This window comes from Stomoxys calcitrans, chromosome 2, assembly GCF_963082655.1.
Source record: "Stomoxys calcitrans chromosome 2, idStoCalc2.1, whole genome shotgun sequence".
NCBI lineage: Eukaryota > Metazoa > Arthropoda > Insecta > Diptera > Muscidae > Stomoxys > Stomoxys calcitrans.
Window position 1 is genome coordinate 234,830,950 of NC_081553.1, and position 19,587 is coordinate 234,850,536.

At 39.8% G+C, this 19,587-nt stretch overlaps 1 protein-coding gene across 3 annotated transcripts in view; it reads right to left on the minus strand.

Moving 5' to 3' along the window:
• The window catches only part of LOC106095623 (uncharacterized), a 190,469-nt gene that overhangs the window by 168,592 nt on the left and 2,290 nt on the right, over positions 1-19,587 (minus strand). The window lies entirely within an intron of this gene.

Here is a 19,587-nt window from a genome sequence, read left to right on the forward strand (position 1 = left end):
AATTGTTACGCCAAGGCCGAATATACACCACCCCGCCCGATTCCTCTCACAGCTGGCAGCCATCCTTTGCCTTCTCTTCGGACAGAGAATGGCAGCAATTTTCTGTATTTTTTTCTGCTTTTATGGAAATCTATTTAACGTGATTTATCAGCACAAATTAAGGCAGCTTTGTTTTAATTTTCCTCACCGCGGCAGCCACAGTAATCGTTTGATTTCCTCAGGTACCTTTTTATTCCTTTGAATCCCACTGCCATTTCGACTTTGTCTCGACAGAAGCAACAGCAACAGCAGCAGCCGCAGCAGCTACACAATGTCCCTGCTGCCATCGAGGCCCATTTGGAGAATAAAAGCAAATGGTCGTTTAATGTTCAAAACAACAACAATAAGGATGACAACAACAACACCACCGAGCTGCCAGGCTTGCTGAAGCAGCATCAACATCAAGTCTTAATGGACGACTAATTAAGAGCAAAATTATAATGATATTTGGTTGAGTCTGTGTATGTGTATGTGTGTATGTCTGTCTGTCTGTCTGTATGTGGTGTGTGTTAGAGCGAGAGCTCCGTAGGTATTTGTGGCCAACAGGCCAATGTTCTAAATGTGCTTGGTCTTTCAGTTCTCATCTGTTTGCTGGAGGAGCGGGTAAGTGGTAGTGCCAATAAATGTGGGATATGTCCATCAATTAACAAGTCCTTAATGCCTAGTTATGGATAGAATTAGTGGTTTGTGGCCAAATATGATATGGTGAATTGGAAAATTACAAGATGTCCAATCAACCGAATGACCGTTACGGCAAAGACTCACCAGCACACACACACACACACACACACACACACACATGTGCCAATATCAATAGCTTTCATTTGGGCATTAATCTTGCGGACATTAATATTGATTGGCTTGCAAGTAAAAGTGGAGTGAATTATTTAGTAGACATTTAATTTAAATGTTGCCCCAATTAGTTTGAAGATAAAAGGATTTTGTGCTATGCTGCTATGCAAGTTTGAAGAGCCGATGAATAAGTTTCCCAAGCCATATGTAGTTTGGAATAAAATGGAATACTATGGTGAAATCATCAAGATTATTTGAACACATATTGGCTCAGTTTATGAATGAATGAAGAGTGAATCAAAATTTTAATGCTGTTTTTCCTAGAGACAAAATTTCAGTGGAAATTTCTCGTTTACTTTGCTAAAGGAATTTTTTGAGATTTTTGAAATTTTTTCAAAAGACAGAATTCATTTTTTTTTTGGTAATTTTTGACAATGTTTTTAATGGCAAAAATTTGCTGAAGACAAAATATAATGAAGTTTTCTCCAAAAGGCTGGCACTAGTTCGTTGTTCACCGTTGAAACACCCGATTTAATTAAAATTTTACCATAAGTAATGATAGAATGTCATACTGAATGAAATCAGAGTCCTTTTTTATACCCTCCACCATATGATGGGGGCATACTAATTTCGTCATTCTGTTTGTAACACCTCGAAATAAGCGTCTAAGACCCCATAAAGTATATATATTCTAGATCGTCGTGACATATTAAGTCGAACTAGCCATGTCTGTCTGTCTGTCTAACAACACTAACTTTCGAAGGAGTAAAACTAGCCGCTTGAAAATTTGCACAAATACTTCTGTTGTACGCCTTAGTTCCCTTGGTGATGCGATGTTCACCAAGTGAAAGCCAATCTTTTGGTTTCTAGACTTTCACCTCACTTCTTCATCCTTTTTGATGACCGCCATCACCTAGCTTCCCTTAGCAACATTGGCATAGGTTCTTGAACCTACAATACCATTGCTCGCCTTAGTTCTCTTAGAGGTGGGTCCAGTGTCACGTAGAGGCCGTCGTAGCGCAGAGGTCAGCATGTCCGCTTATGACGTTGAACGCCTGGGTATGAATCCTGCCGAGACTATCAGAAAAAAGGTTTAGTGGCGGGTTTCCCCTCCAAATACTGCCGATATTTGTGGGGTACTATGTCATGCCCCAGTTCCATAATGGAATGTTCATAGGCGAATTTGCATTTGCATTTTGCTATGTCATGTAAAAACTTCTCTCCGAAGAGATGTCGCACTACGGCCCGCCGTTTGGGCCGTCCGTCTGTATGTCTGTCGAAAGCACGCCAACTTTCGAAGGAGTAAAGCTAGCCCCTTCAAATTTTGCACAAATACTTTTTATTAGTGTACATCAGTTGGGATTGTAAATGGGCCAAATCGGTCCATGTTTTGATATAGCTGCTATTTAAACCGATCTTGGGTCTTGACTTCTTGAGATTCTAGAGGGCGCAATTCTCGTCCGATTTTTCTGAAATTTTGCAAGTGGTGTTTTCATATCACTTCCAAAAGCTGCGCTAAGTATGGTTCAAATCGTTTCATAATCTGGCATAGCTGCCATATAAACCGATTTTGGATCTTGAATTCTTGAGCCTCTAGAGGGCGAAATTCTCGTCCGATTTGACTGAAGATTTGCACGTGGTGTTTTGGTATCACTTCCAAAAGCTGCGCTAAGTATGGTTTAAATCGGTCCATGTTTGGATATAGCTGCCATATAAACCGATCTTGGGTCTTGACTTCTTGAGCCGCTAGAGGGCGCAATTCTCGTCCGATTTGACTGAAATTTTGAACGTAGTGTTTTGGTATCACTTCCAAAAACTGTGTTAAGTATGATTCAAATTGGTTCATAATCTGGTATAGCTGCCATTTACACCGATTTTGGGTCTTAACTTCTTGAGCCTCTAGAGGGCGCTATTCTCGACCGATTTGACTGAAATTTTGCACGTGGTGTTTCGGTATCACTTCCAATAATTGCACTAAGTATGAATCAATTTGGTAAAAATTTTTGATATAGCTGCCATATAAACCGATCTTGGGTCTTGACTTCTTGAATCTCTAGAGGGTGCAATTCTCGTCCGATTTGACTGAAATTTTGAACGTAGTGTTTTGGTATCACTTCCAACAACTGTGTTAAGTATGATTCAAATCGGTTCATAATCTGGTATAGTTGCCATATAAACCGATTTTGAATCTTGACTTCTTGAGCCAATAGAGCTCGCAATTTTCATCCGTTCTGGAAGAAATTATGTACCACTGCTTCTCTCATGACCTTCAACATACGTGGCTTATATGGTCTGAATCGATCTATAGCTTGATACAGCTGCCAAAAAAAATTGATCTCCCGATTTTGCTTCTTGAGCCCCTACAGGACGCACTTATTATCTCGAATAAACTGAAATATTACACAATGAGTTCTACAATTTTAGCATTCATTTATGGGCCGAATCGGACTATAACTTGGTATAGCTCCAATAACATTCAATATACTTTGTTTGCCTTAAAAGAGATACAGCGCATATAACGCGACAAATGCGATCCAAGGTGGAGGGTATATAAGATTCGGCCCGACCGAACTTGGCACTCTCTTACTAGTTTTTTATTTCAATAGTTATAGTTAATTAATTCAAATTATAAAATATTTAAATTGTAATCTAAACAACCATATAATTTAAACTCTAAACAGTTATTGTAAACTTTACTAGTTAACCATGCATGTCTATGAAGCTACAGATAATGTTAATAATGAATGACCACAATTATCAACGATGTATGTCAGCAACCACAACCATGGATGGCATAACCATTGAAATCGTTGGTATGCAACAGCCTATTTGCCTTTACCGACAAAAACCAAAGGGACCGCAATTGAAATGACCTCGGCACTGGCATTGAAATCGAATCCCACAACAAAGGCATGTGTGGAGAGTAAAGCCCACAAAGCTCCTTAGCTAAATGGATGAATATATATGAGTGTTTGTGTGTGCTAAAGAGCACATAATATTACACTCCGTTACAGTTGAATAAGCGCAGCAGTAGAACAATGCTAATTTCGGTAATTCGGGCCGACTCACTTAGACTATTTTAGTCCTTTGGGATAAAACACTAGCCACAGACGTCTCTAGTGGGAATCAAACCCACGTGGGCCAATTCAACGTTCCACGTTTTCTCAATAAGCCGATTTCGAAATTTGACAAGGTCAAATACTTAGATGTGATCTCGGACAGGAAACTGAATAGGAAGTGTCGCATTCAGGAGCGTACTGAGAAGGCTCACAGAAGTTGGGCACTATGTAGACAGGCCGTAGGCTTGAAATGGGGCTTAAATCCTAGGACATTCCACTGTCTCTACAGCAGCGTGATTAGACCAATACTAACATACGCCTCAGTAGGACCACATAAGGACCACACAACAGGTTCAGAGAACATGTTGTCCTGGCATAGGCAGAGCGATGAGGACCACGCCGTCTAGGGCACTGGAGACAATTCTAGATATCCGACGCATTGACAAACAGAATAAATGCGAGGCAGCCACTGCGTCTATGAGGCTTAAGCCAATGGGAGAATGGATTGAGGAAGGGAGCAGCTCACACCATCGCGGTATAATCGAGGCGACTAAAGGAAACCTGGAAGGAAGGGAAGATGTTTCAGACGACACTTGAGGCCGAGTGCTAGGCAGTGCTGCCAGCGGCACAGCCTTGCATTGACGAAAGTCTGGTATTACCACCTGCAAGATCTTGCTACACAGATGGATGAAAGCTAGAGGACAGAGTGGGCCTGGGGGTCTACATCGAGAACCCAGGGACTGAGATCTGTTATAGGATGCCTGACCATAATACGGTCCTACAGGCGGAGATCCGGGTGATCACGGAATACGTAAGGTGGTGTGGTACTAACAGGTGTGAACATCTTTACGGACAGTAAACTGGTCATCAGGGTAAGAACAACCAGGACGGTAAAGTCGCGAACAGTCTTGGAATGTAAGAAGGACGATCCGCATCGTTTGGGTGGCGGGCCACAACGGAGTAAGAGGGAATGAAAGAGCAGACTTACTGGAAGCCAGAGGACTGCCGTAAATATACTTGATTAACTCGAAGCCTTTCGGGGCAACGCAGTCCGTGTTAAGCGCGTGGGCCACTAACGCGTAGATCCGTATTGTGAGAAGACGAGGCTATTACTGAAAGGTAGTAAGAAGAGGCAAGTACTCGTATAGCTTTCGGTATCACAAGGTGACACATAGTATTAGGAGCTCGCTCGTGCAACATTGGTGCGGCAAGTCATAGCATGTGAAGGGCATGCATGGGAGAAAATCGAAAAAAACTAGTAAAAAATACGCCGTTTGAGAACGGGTAGAGGTATCTATTTAAAATTTAAAGTGGTTAGAGCTGAGATGTCAGTGAGATCGTGCGCAAAACTTCAAGGCGTTTTTTGGCGGCCCCAAAAGTTGGTCACCTGGGTATTTCGGAAAATTGTTAGGGCTGCCAAATCTTCATTTAGAATCCGATTTTCTATTTTTTTACCCAGGGGGCATATTCATTTTGTCATTCCGTTTGCAACACATCGAAATATCCATTTCCAACCCTTAAAGTATATATATTTTGATCAGCGTTACAAATCTAAGACGATCTAGCCATGTCCGTCCGTCTGTCTGTTGAAATATACCGACGAAATTTAGGACAGTGAGTTGTGTTAGGCTTTTCGACATTCTTCTTCAATTTGGCTAAGATCGTTCCAGATTTGAATATTGCTGCCATATAGACCGATCTCTCGATTTAAGGTCTTGGGCCCATAAAAGGCGCATATATTGTCCGATTTCACCGAAAATTGGGACAGTGAGTTGCGTTAGACTCTTCAACAACTTTCTGCAGTTTTACCCAAATTGGTTCCGTTTTGGATATAGCTGCCATACAGAGGTCCTAAATATTTCAGCGGTTAACCCATCGGCTCCAGCTGCCTTGTTGTTTTCGGGTCGGCCCACTGCTACTTGAACCTCATTCTGGCTAGGAGGAAAACATTCTATACCATCATCAGGAATTGGTTCTGCGCTATTCTCTTCGCCGCCATCGTCGAAAACCAGCAGCTTGGTAAAGTGTTATCTCCATATCCTCAGCACTTTATCTGTGTCAGTTACCAGATTTTCTTCTTTGTCTCTGCAGAAGGATGTGCCTGTACCAAAACCATCGGTTTGATGTTTGATGACCTCCTTCATCTAGCACATAACATCTCCACACTCTTGGTCGTACCTCGAGTTTCTTAGGGGAGGTTTCCGGTATCCAAGTGCGGATTTCGCGGCATTTTCCATGGAGTGGGCTATGGATTGCCACTGCGCCGTTATATCATCGGGACAAAGAGTGCTTTCATCAAGCAGTTGGGTCAGTCGAGTGGAGTATACCTTTGTCATCTGTTGTCTTTGCAGGTCCTTTGCAAGGTCCAGCTTACTTGAACTTAAAACGGGTGAGAACCATTGCTGCTTAAGATTTTCCTAACTTGGATTTTCTATAGTTAGTTTTTAGAACACCATGGTAAACATGCACTATATCACCGAATCACAACTTTATACTAAACACATTTATGTCTTGCGAAAATCTAATTTCCTGTATAAACATTTACCTTTACATACATGCCCACACCCCCACCCGCATCACTTCTGGATTCATTTATACATACATCCATCACTAATACCAACTTTGCTTTTCTCTTGGAAATGTTTAAGATATTATAACATTTTGCAAACATACAGGCAATCCATGCATCATGACCACCACAAGCCAAAGTTTCAAGGATTCAATTATGAAGGAAAACAACCCCAGGTGAAAAGCAAACCGCAGAGCAGCATTTCACTACTTAAGATAAAAGTTATTGCGCAGATATTTCAAAGATTGTTGTAGTAGAATTATTTGAAAAGTATTCTCTTTGGGGAGCAAGCAACATTATTTTCATTCTTCCGTTGGAAGTTTTATTTGGGTACAATTCCAAGAAAAAGGATAAGGGAAATGTTGTGATATTTTATTCAAATCTTAAGGAAAATCTTAGCTAAATGGAGGAATATTGTGAAACCACTTAAATGTTGAGCTTTTTTTGCAATCCATGTGGTGGTATGTAGGGTAAAGGTGAAAATTTTAAAGGACTGGCTTACAAAACAATCGGCACCAAATTTCGAGCAAAATTACTTTCTAAGAGAAAAAAAGGGCGTTGTTCATATAAGGCAGCTGTAGATAAATCTGCATCACTCAGAATGATAAATACATCTAAATCTGAACCAATTTCAACTTTAACTAGTTCAGTATGTAGAAGTCATAAATAAACCAGTTATAGTCCGATTCGGACCATAAACGAATGCTGAACATTGTATAAGTCATTATATAAGTCAAGATCCCAGATCGGTTTATATGGCATCTATGTCAGGTTATGTACCGATTTGCGCCATACTAAGCCATACTAACGCAAAATTTCAGCGAAATCGGACTAGAATGGCGCGCTCTTTGCTTCAAGAAGTCAATATCCAAGATCGGTTTATTTGGCAGCTATACCAGATTATGTATCGATTTGAATCATAATTACCACAGTTGTTGGAAGTGAAACACAACGTGCAAAATTTCAGTCAAATCGGACGAGAATTGCGCCCTCTAGAGGCTCAAGAAGTCAAGTCACAGGATCGGTTTATATGGCAGCTTTATCAGGTTATATACCGATTAGGTCCATTTACAATCCCAACCGACCTACACTAATAAAAAGTATTTGTGTAAAATTTCAAGCGGCTAGCTTTACTCCTTCGAAAGTTAGCGTGCTTTCGACAGATAGACGGATGGGCGGACATGGCTAGACCGACTTAAAATGGCATGACGATGAAGAATATATATATTGGGTTGCCCAAAAAGTAATTGCGGATTTTTTAAAAGAAAGTAAATGCATTTTTGATGAAACTTAGAATGAACTTTAATCAAATATAATTTTTTAACACTTTTTTTCTAAAGCAAGCTAAAAGTAACAGCTGATAACTGACAGAAGAAAGAATGCAATTACAGAGTCACAAGCTGTGAAAAAATTTGTCAACGCCGACTATATGAAAAATCCGCAATTACTTTTTGGGCAACCAATACTTCATGAGGTCTTGGACGCATATTTCGAGGTGTTACATGCAGAATGACGAAATTAGTATACCCCCCTCGTATGGTGGAGGACATATCTTAATCTTATCAGAAAGTGATTCTGATTCGATCAATTATGCGACTTATGCGACTATCTCTTTTGCTTCTGAGTGCAACAATTAAATGCGCTTAGTCATAGTACCCTGTACCACAGTAGTGGTTTAGTATATGACTCTTGAACTTACAACTTTCCCCTAATGGAGTCCTTTCCCATTCTACAATTCACTTTAAATTATGCGCCCTTTTTGGAATAGTTCCCCCTTTTTATTATTAGTGCGGCTGGTAGAGCACATGGCCATGCACATATACCAATACCAGTACACGGACAAGGTATAAACAACCGAGTGAATTTTATTTTATTTTCCATCATCATTTTTACGGAGTATTTCGCTTTGTTGCTCGAAATCTGAAAAACTGGTTACGATGCCATCATACAAAACAAATTTGGTTGTAATGAATTTGATGCAATATACGCTCCTCGTCATACCTCATATCCGCTGTATCAAAAAACACAAACACATACCCGCAGTCTTGTACCTGCACGTTTTCATATCCGTTTAGTTTGCCCCCGCCCTCCTTTGTTTCCTTGGCCGAAGGGTGGGTGGTGTGCGGTGTTTAGCACACAAAGTGATTTTTGATGCAGCACACCAACACAGAGACACATCATTGCGGCGTTGAACACTTTTTCACATTGCTGCAGTCTGTGGTCTTCGTCTGATGGTGTCAGTCGAACTTTACCCAACAACAAAATCTTGTCAGAAGTCACGTCCTCAGCAAAAGTGAAAGCTGCAAAACAATTTGTTTTCGACGACAAACGATGCTTGCATTTTTTATTTTATTTCTTGCGAATGAAAAGAATACAAAGACCCAATGTTAGCTGCCATTGCATGGACACAAAGTCATCTAGTGCGGCAAAGGTGTGATTTTAAGATTCTAAACACACACACACACACACAAAGACTGCAAATAAAGACACTCGGATGGTTTCTTAGAGCAATGCATTCGAAAGAAAATAGAGATGGCAAGAATAAAGCCAATACTTTAGAATAGAGATGGATCGAAATATAGTTCAAAAGCATAAAAAAACATACAATTTTAAAAGCTCAAGAATATGGAACATTGACAATAAACTTTTTGACAATCGAAGTTTGTTTTGCAATATTCGTTTGTCTATCTAACTGTCGAAATGATTATAGCGTTATAGCGTGCAAAATTTTCATTCTTTTTGGATCATATCGATTAAAATTTGGGTATACCTTCTGATAAGGCTCACGTTTATGCTTAACTAGCCGAAACGGGCCCGCTCCGCTGCGCCTTCTTTAACTCTCTTATATCTTTTTAGGGTGGGGACACTTTGCTCTGAATGTGGATATCGAATTCGTGCCATTATAGCCTATGACGCTGAAGGCGTTCCAATCCTGGCGAGAACATCGGACAAAGCGGTGTTTATCCCCCTTCAATGTTGGCGACATTTGCGAGGTACAATGCCATGCATGGTCATTATAAAAAGTTTCCCCACAGAGATGTCGCACTGCTGGACGCCGTTCGGACTCGGCTATAGAAAAAGGTCCCTTATCATTGAGTTTAAACTTGAATCGGAAAGCACTCATTGATGTGTTAGAATTCCTTGCCCCTTCTCGGTTCCTGGTGGTAATGTTCTTCCTTATGGTTATGTTCTCATTAGGGGAAGGGGATGGCAACTCAGACATTTCGACTCAAATATGGATATCAAATTCGTGCTGCACTTCCACATCCCTTTAATTTGAGAACCATGGCCGGTAAATATGAGCCGTTTGGAAAGTGTTTTTGGGCTGGGGCGGTCACTGGCACTTTGCACTGAAAATTGCTATCAAATTCGTTTTTTTTTTTGTCCAAAAGAACCAAAATACTTGGCTCCAAAATCAGACATTAAATTCGCTTTCTACTTTAAAAATACCTTTCATTTGAGTCCCATGTTGTCATAATAGGTCAAATAACCCATTTGACGTATCTTTAGAAGGAAAAACGTCACGGTGGCCCGTTGGGTTCTTGGACCCAAATTCTAATACGATATTCGTTTTCTGGTCTTCAATACCTTTCATTTGATACCTATGTCCACTTTTGATTTTTGACATAAGGAGGAGGGTCAGTCCCCTTCCGATACCGAAAAAGTTTATAGCCTATGTTTCCTCCCAGGTAAGAGGGAGGGTCCGCCTCTATCCGATATCCAAAAATTATACAGCCTTTGGTTCCTTCCATGAAAATTTTAAGAAAATCGGTTTAGCCAAGTATCATGTCGTCATAATGGGTCTAAAAGCGTTTTTGAGGGTTGGCGTGACCCCCTATACCTTGATCTGATTATGTATGCCAGATTCAAAATCAACTCCCGAATACCTTTCTTTTGAGCCCCATATTGAAATGAACGTCCAATATGTCTGTATTGGGGAGTTTTGTGGTTGGAACGGACCGATGGGTACTTAGACTCAAATTTTTTCTGTCAGCCTACACACAGGGGATGTTCCCTATAATTGGAGTGCATTGCGTTGGCGATAGGAAATTAGGAATTGGAAGGGGAAAAGGATGTAGTGCTTTTTGACATTTGTCTTATCTTAAATCTTTGGTTGTAAAAGTGGGTGGGAAAAATATTAGCCGGAAGTCGATTCCACATACGAACGGTTCTGGCGAAATAAGAATTCTCTCTGTAATGCATTGTGCGGTCCGCTGGCCAATCAATGGCAAAAGGGTGTGAGTTCCTAGAATGTCTAGTATCCCTGACATACATCCTTACATCAGGAATAAGAAGACGAATATCAGACAAACACACACCATGAAAGTACCGATAGAACAGCGCCAAACAACCCACATTGCGACGATGATGATGGGAGGCAATAGAGTTGGCTACCCCACTGTCCCCAATCGACGCCATCGCTCGTATTCTATTCTCCAATACTCTCCATTTGATACCTATATTGTCCCGATCGGTTCACTTTTGATTTTGGGTTGTGTTTTTGGCATAAGGGGGAGGGTTCGTCCCCTTTCCGACACTGAAAAATTATTGTATATATCCTATGTTTCCTTCCGCCAAACCTACACAATATGCGAACATTTCGAGAAAATCAGTTCTGCCGTTTTTCAGTCTATACGGAACAAACTAACCGAGTCCCATATATCTGTGATTGACTAATGAGCCCATTTTGCGGGTTTATTGTGGGGGTTGGGTGACCCTCTATACTTCGGCGTGAATTTGTATGCCAGATTCGTTATCTACTGCCGCTTACTTCTCATTTGACAATCATATTGTTGTTATCGGTCCAATTTTGATTTTGGGTGGTGTTTTTGGGTTAACGGTTGAGGCTCTGCCCCCTCCCTTATCAATAAATTATAAAGCCTATTCCTATTTCCTGACCATATTCGTAATCTACTCCCGAATACCTCTCATTTGAGGCATATATTGTCATGATCGTCAAATAAACCTATTTTAAAGGGTTTTGGGGCTGTGGCGACCCCCAGGACCCAACTTTCATTATGAAATTCGTACTCCACTCTTGAATACCTTTTATTTGAATCCATATTGTCCCGATAGGTCCACTTTTATTTTTGGGTAGTACTTTTTGGGGTAAGTGGGAGGGAGAGAGAAACGCGCTTGTTGAAAACTTCGTTTATGGCGAAAGAATTATTTTTTTGCGTGTACATACATATCGTTAAACTTTATAACAGTGAATATACCCAGCAGGCCGTGTCATCAAGACGCCTTAAAAGTAGGGTACATGACCATGTTAAATCGTTGAAGACATATAGCCGACAGCCCATACACATGGTAGATGACATTTTCATATAGTTGTCGCGAAAATCATGCATGATTTTTTAAGCGACACTGTGAACGAGCATGTCATCATGTCTCATGAGAATTCAGCTGACGGGCCTACTGCGATGCCATCGCAAGATCATCGCAAGATAGACCTTTGGACTGCTGGTTCTGTATGCCTTGTAAGATAGAACATTGCTATTCTGATGTGTGTTGGTGCTGGGTTTACAAATTGCAACAAACAACCAATTGAAAAGCACCCTAGAAGAAAGGTTTTTCAATACTGCATATTAAATTTAAAGTAAAATCTTTATCACTTGAAAAACTTTTCACAAAGGCTTTTTTTCCTTTTCTTCAAATGATGATATCAATCATGGGTGCCTACTGGTAGCCAGCCATACCCTGACATAGCCCATTTATTCACAATTGTCTAAAATTTCACAATGCAAAGGCATTGTTCCACATTGGTGATGACCCACATAATAGGCTTTTCCCGTTGCTCACCAATGCCTGCCAGAATGAGATAATTTCCCATAGAAATACATTTGCAAGGATCCTTTGACACTTCGATTGTCGTTTGTTGTGATTGACTTGTCAGAGCGACAGCGCCTCCATTGTTTGTATAACCCTTGTGCTCTGTCCTTTGGCAGAGAGCATACTGCAATTCCTGCCTGCCTTTTACACGACTTTTCTTTGGCTATGGATGTGAGTGGGAGCTTCGTTCGCCTTTAATCCTACGACTTTGAGCATGAGATATTTTTCCGTTTCCTCCATTTTCCAGAGTTACTGATGCTTGCAATATGTTTTTCTGTCAACTCTTAAATAAATTTGATTTTATATTTGCATTATTTTGTCACAATTAAAGACGTTTTTTTTTTTGTTCCTTCGTTCTTCCTTTTTTTTCTTTGCCTGCCACAACTGAGGTTTGACTTTGACTTCTTTTAGGGGCTTTGTGAAAATGAAGATTCTGAAAAGGTTCTTTGCGCTGCATGTTAATGAAGTTGTCAGAGGACGTCATGCTGCCTGCCGAGTTCAGGGTTTACATGCAAATGATATGAAAATACCACATTTGTGGCAAAATAAGGGTTACGCACTTTCGTTTGTTTATTTTAATTATAACTTGCCAAAAAAAAAGACAAAATTATCATATTTTCCATCTGACTTCGCTTAGCTCAGGCATGTTCTTATTTTAGTCCTGGCAAGTATATTGACTTAATTCTGTCTTTGTTTTAGTGTGTGTAAGTACATGTGCATGAACGTAGCGCTTAAATTAAGCCATTCAAAAATATTTGTTCAAATGGAAAAAAACTTGGTTTTACATCATTTTTTTGTTACACAATTCAGTTTGACCTTAATTAAGGCTAAAATGAGAAACATTTTTTTTCCTTTTGGACTTTTTTGATTTCTATGGTCAATGCTACATTTTGCATAAAAAATAATTAAAAAAAATTAAATGTCACCACAATGACATTTTGTTTTTTGAATTTGTATACAAACCACAATAGGATGGGAATTCAGTTGAAATATTCATTTCCGCCTATTTCTATAGTACCCATTTACATATATTGTTAATTATTGTCAAATTCGTAGATGATCTAGCCATGTGTCTGTCCATTTATCTGCCATCGCGCTATTGTTCTTAAAAATAAACCCATAAACTAAAGAAACTCGTAAATTAAAACAACCACAATGTTTGCTGAAACAGCAGAAAGTCTGCTGATAATGGGGTAATTTATTGGTAAGACTGCAAACACCCCTCGAACGGGGTGCTCGTCGAGCACGAACGGGCTGCCGAGCCCGAGCGGGGTGCCGAGCCCGAATGGGATGGCGAGCCCGAACGGGGTGCCGAGCCCGAATGGGGTGCAATAACTAAATATTGGTCTTTTTAGTAGCTATATCTAAAAATAAACCGATCTGAACCATATACGACTCGAATGTCGAAGAGCCTAACATAAGTTACTGTGTCAGATTTCAGTGAAATCGGATTATAAATGGGCCTTTTCGGGGGCTAAAACTATAAATCGGGATATCGGTCTATATGGCAGCTATATCCAGATCTGGACCGATTCGGGCCAAGTTGCAGAAAAATGTCGAAGAGCCAGCCTAACACACCTACCAAATTTCGCCAAATCGGACAATAAATGCGCCTTTTAAGGTCCCAAAACCTTAAATCGAGAGATCGGTCTTTTTGGCAGCATTTTCCTAATATACGCCGATATGAGTCAAATTAAAGAAGCATTTCAAAGGGCCTAACACAACTCCCTGCCCCAAATTTCAGCGACATCAGACAATAAATGCGCCTTTTATGGGCGCAAGACCTTAAATCGACAGATCCGTCTATATGGCAACTATATATCTAAATTTGGAGCAATTGTCCCAAAATTTCAGCAAAATCGGATAATAAATATGGCTTTTATGGACTTAAGACCCTAAATCGGCGGATCGGTCTATATGGCAGCTATATCCAAATCTGGACCGATCTGGGCCAAATTGACGAAGGATGTCGAAGGTCCTAATATACCTCACTGTCCAAATATTGGCAAAATCAGACAATAAATGCTCCTTTTATGGGCCCACAACCTTAAATCGACAGATCGGTCTATATGGGAGCTATATCCAAATCTAAACCGATCTGAGCCAAATTGAAGAAGAATGTCAAAGGGCCTAACACAACTCACTGCTCCAAATATCAGCAAAATCGAAAAATAAATGTGGCCTTTATGGGCTTAAGACCCTAAATCGGCGGATCGGTCATTTCTTGTCGGATTTCGCTGAAATTTGCGACAGTGAGTTATGAAAGGCTCCTCAACATTCTTGATTAATTTAGCTCAGATCGGTCCAGATTTCGATATAGCTGTCAAATAGATAGACCTTTCGATTTAAGGTCTTGCGCTTATTAAAAGGAGCATTTATTGCCCGATTTCACAGAAATTTGAAATAGCGAGTTTTGTTAGGCTCTTCGACAATCCTCTTCAATACGGCTCAGATCTTTCAGATTTGGATATAGATATGTTTTAGGTTTTAGGCTCAAAAATGGTCAATTATAAACCGATTTTCCTAAAATTAGGCACAAAGAGTTCCATTAGGCTCCTCAACATTCGTACCGAGCATGATAAAGATCGGTATAAATTTCGATATAACTACCAATTTAGGGTCGCGGGCCCATAATAGGCGCATATATTAATTTCGCTAAGACTTTGCACAACGAGTTCTGGTAAGATACCACACATTAATATAGCATTGATCGGTCTACATTTGGCTGTAGCTGCCATCTCTCGATTTAAGGCTTTAAGGTTTAAATTCGCTGAAATTTTGCGTTATGCCCCTCGACGTTCTCACCGAGTATGGTTAAGAACGGTTGATTTTTCGATATAACTGTCATAAAGACCTATCTGACGATATCTGGGATTACGAAAGCGTGTTAACTATTTGATTTCGCTGAAATTTGAAACAGTGGGCTGTGTTAGGCTCTTCAAGATTCGTGTTCAATATGGCCGAGATCGGTCTATATTTAGATATTCATATACACCGACATATAGCTGCCGATCTCCCGACCTATAAAAAGAGCATTTGTTATATGATTTTGCTGAAATTTGAAACAGTAATCCCCGTTAAGTTTTCGATATTCGTGCCCTACATGGATCAGATCTATATTTCGATATAGCTTCCATATACTTGTACCTAACTCCCTAATTAAGTTCTTATGCTCATAAAAAGTGTACTCTTTAACATATGAATTCGTACAATTTGTTGTGTGAAGATCGGACCATATTTACATATGACTAAGGTCCATAAATAATACATTTTTCACCGTATTATGACGACAAATGTCGCCAGCACTAAGAAAGAATAACCAACGCTGAACACTTTTTTTGTAGTTCTCGCCAGGAATCGAACACAGGCGTTCAGCGTCATAGGCAGACATGTAAACCTCTGCGATCCGAATTATGTCCGCAAGACAAGCCAAGGACTTATTTTGTGTGTCTAAACAAAAAGATATGTCTACGGTTATGGTCCAGTGAAAAAAGAGATGCTTCAAAGTCGCTAGCACCCATGATTTGACTTTTTTATTTACAGAGAAATAATTCCATGCATTTTAATATGAAATGTAAGTGACCAAGGTGGCGTATGATGTATGTCATGTGTGGGCATTATTATCAATTAGTATTCATACGCACCCATGCACTCATTGACAAGCAACCCGATAGTCTAAGAATCACTTACTGATTCGAATTAGCCACACAATCTGTATGTCCACGAATTTTGTACGATCTATGCAAAATGTTATGATTTTAATTAATTCAATATGACATTTCATCAACATCGCCCTAGGTAGTGCCAGCGCCCCTTGGCAGGCCCTTAAATTGGTCACCTCGGCATTTTCGAATAGTGTTTGGGCTGCCAAATCTTTATTTATAGTCCGATTTTCAAAATTCTTTTTTACAGATAGTGCTCAAAAGCCCCTACCAAAATTTGGCTTGATGTATACAATATCTCTACTGGCTTTGGCGATATACGAGTTTTAATTTTTAATTGTTGATATTTTGGCCGAGATTGCCTCTGCATTTTCCAATTTGCGAAGAAATTTGTGGCTCGATTTTAATTTTGATACCCACCACCGAAGGATGGGGGTATATTCATTTTGTCATTCCGTTTGCAACACATCGCAATATCCGACCCTGTAAAGAATATATATTCTTGATCAGCGTAAAAATCCAAGACGATCTAGACATGTCCCTCCGTCTGTCCGTCTGGCTGTTGAATCCGATCCGCCGATTTAGGGTCTTAGGCCAACAAAAGCCACATTTATTATCTGAGATTTGGGACCGTGAGTTGCGTTAGGCCTTTCGACATCCTTCGTTAATTTGGCCCGGATCGGTCCAAATTTGGTTATAGCTGCCATATAGACCGATCCTTCGATTTAAAGTCTTAAGCCCATAAAAGCCACATTTATTATCCGATTTTGCTAAAACTTGGGACAGTGAGTTGTCTTAGGTCCTTCAACATGGTTTTTCAATTTTGGCTTAATCAGACCAGATTTGGATATAGCTGCCATATAGACCGATCTCTCGATTTAAGGTTTTGGGCCCATAAAAGGCGCATTTATTGTCCGATGTCGCCGAAATTTGGGACAGTGAGTTGTGTTAGGCCTTTCGACATCCTTTTCAATTTGGCTCAGATCGGTCCAGATTTGGATATACCTGCCATACAGACCGATCTCTCGATGTATTGGGTTGCCCAAAAAATAATTGCGGATTTTTCATATAGTCGGCGTTGACAATTTTTTTCACAGCTTGTGACTCTGTAATTGCATTATTTCTTCTGTCAGTTATCAGTTGTTACTTTTAGCTTGCTTTAGAAAAAAAGTGTAAAAAAAGTATATTTGATTAAAGTTCATTCTAAGTTTTATTAAAAATGCATTTACTTTCTTTTAAAAAATCCGCAATTACTTTTTGGGCAACCCAATAATATTTTGGGCTCATAAAAGGCTCATTTATTGTCCGATGTTGCCGAAATTTAGGACGGAGAGTTAAGAGTTAAGCCCCTCAACATATTTCTGCAACTTGGTCTAGCAAAAAAAAAAAAAAAAAAAAAAAAAGAATTTTGAAAATTAGACTTTAAATTAATATTTGGCCGACCAATCAATTTTTCGAAATGGCGAGGTGACCAACATTAGATGCCTGCCGAGGGGCGCCCGGACCACCTAGGGCCTTGTTGATAACACCTCAGCTCCAAATATTCCATTTGCTCCCATTGTGCATCGGTTCATTGTGCATGGCTACCGGTTTTTAAACGGTGCTGTGTCAGAAGTTCTTTCCAAATTGTGAATGTTACGAGCTTGTGGAATCTATTTGTGGACCTTAACCATAGATATACCATTAATTTCTGACAAACAATATGAGTAACCATGACTTGTCCTAATACAGGGTATCATAACTTAGTACATTTGTCTGTAACACCCAGAAGGAAGAGAGGTAGACCCATTGATAAGTTTACTGATCAAATCAGAATCACTTTCTGATTCGATTTAGCTATGACCGTCTGTCCATCTGTCTCACTATCTGTCTGTCAGTACGTTTGTTTGTCTGTCTGTCCATGTTAATTTTAAATCAGAAAAATCTGAAAAAATAGGTTCAAATTTGGATATAGCTCCCACATATATGTTCGTCTGATTTCGGGAAATATTGCAAAAATGTGTTCACTTGTTAACCTATTCATTCGGAATTTCAATATTTCTCCCATATACATGTATATATCGCCCGATTTTCACTTCTAGAGCCACTGCAATATCTAAAGAGCTTGCTTTTTTTGTCGGCACCGTCCGACTTTTGCCTTTCCTTACTGGTTTTAGCAAACAATGAAATCATATAAAAAAGAATAAAATATTATTTAGTAGTCCCAGATATCCCGGCACGGGTGAACCATGATCACCGGTCGGCACCGGCTCTTGCTTTAGTAGTGAGTGCCAATGGTGCTCGCTACGATAAAGCAAGTTATTGGCGCCTTTAAATAACAATAGCCATTTGTTATTTAAAGGCTGGACGAAGTCACCTCCACATGCAAATGTGGCGAAAAAAGCGTGTAAACAAGTAAAAAGTTCGGCGCGGGCCGAATATTGGGAATCCATCAACATGGATTCTGCTAAAAATTTATTCAAAATAAATGTAGTTGAAGGGCATAATTTTATTCTACATACCAAACTTCTGTCAAAGCAGCAAAAATTAATGCTCTAGGAACCGAACAAGGGTCATCGAGAGACCGGTTTTCATGGGAGCTATATCAATTTCTTGACCGATTTGGACCGTACTTGGCACAATTGTTGGAAGTCGTAACAGAACACCTCATGCAAAATTTCTGCCAAAATTGCAGAAGTCAAATGAGGAGAACGGGTTATATTGGATCTATACGAGATTATAGACCGACTTGGACCGTACTTGGCACAGTTGTTGGAAGTCCTACATCAATATTAAGTATCAGTGCAAAATTTCAAGCGGCTAGCTTTAAGCGTTCGACCGCAATCGTGACTTCATCAGGCGGACGGACGGACATGACAAGATCGACTCGGAATGTCGATACGATCAAGGATATATATACTTTATGGGGTCCTAGATCAACAGTTAGAGGTATTACAAATGTAATGACTTGGTTAGTATGTCCCCATCCTATGGTGGGTATAAAAACAAAAACCAAAATCTGGGTAAAATTCGTAACTTCAGGCTCGAAGCCGGAAACAAAAACAAAAGCTTTTGGAGAAAAAACGTTTCAGGATTTGGAAAAACGAGCCAATTTATTATAAAATCACGAACAAAATCTGAGGAAACAGCCAATTTTTTTTTTTTCATTTTGATGAAAATTGTTTTCGTTGCCGGGCGCCAATGTGAGTGGATGACTCATGATTCGTGGACTGATCGAGGTTGTAAGTCAAAGTATTTCCAAAAATGTCATCGCATCTCCGCTTATGACTGGCCCTTGAAATGGGGAAATAAAAATGTCCTATTTGCTATCCACTTCATTGCAAAATATTTGAATACCCTCGTCATTATGTTTGTAGCCCCTCGAAATATCTGTCTATGACCTCATAAATTATATGTATTCTTGATCGCCATGACATTTTAAGTCGATCTAGCCATGTCCATCCGTTTGTCTGTCGAAAGCACGCTAACTTTCGAAGAAGTGAAGCTAGTCACTTGAAATTTTTCACAAATACTTCCTATTAGTGTAGGAAGTATTTGTGTAAATGGGCCATATCCGTTCATGTTTTACTATAGCTGCCATATAAATCGATCTTGGAGCTTGACTTCTTGAGCCACCAGAGGGCGCAATTCTTAT